The sequence below is a fragment of the Laccaria bicolor genome, genomic scaffold (genome assembly GCF_000143565.1).
Source record: "Laccaria bicolor S238N-H82 LACBIscaffold_285 genomic scaffold, whole genome shotgun sequence".
NCBI classification, from domain to species: Eukaryota; Fungi; Basidiomycota; class Agaricomycetes; order Agaricales; family Hydnangiaceae; genus Laccaria; species Laccaria bicolor.
In genome coordinates, this window is record NW_001890141.1 from 3,222 (window position 1) to 3,703 (window position 482).

The window sequence follows — 482 nt, forward strand, 5'->3', positions numbered from 1 at the left end:
GGCCTACATTTGAAATGCCTTTCAAAAAATCATAAGCATTATAGATATGGCCTCTAGGCTTAAGTCTAAGTTATAGAAATGACCCTCTAGGCTTGGGTCTAGGTTATAGAAATAAAGTGGTAGCCACTAGTGGGGGGTGAAGATGGGTCCTTGAAATGCGAGAGGGTTTTTAAAGGGGGAAACACGGATGTTTTCAGGTTAAATTACAACCCTCAATGCAACCCTATATCAGAAGCATAAATGATGTCGGCACAGGCCTCGAGGCCAAATTGCAAAAAAGAGTTGAAAGAGTCATAAACATAAGCATGGCCGGGGATTGAACCCGGAAGCTGGGGATTGAACCCGGAAGCCAACTACCATTAGACCATGCTGGCTTCCAAAGATTGTTGGTAAATCTGGGATAAGGGGTGAATTCTTGATTTCGTACTCCAATTGGTCTCATGTCCAGGCCCAGCTTGAACTGTAGTTTAAATGCCAAACAA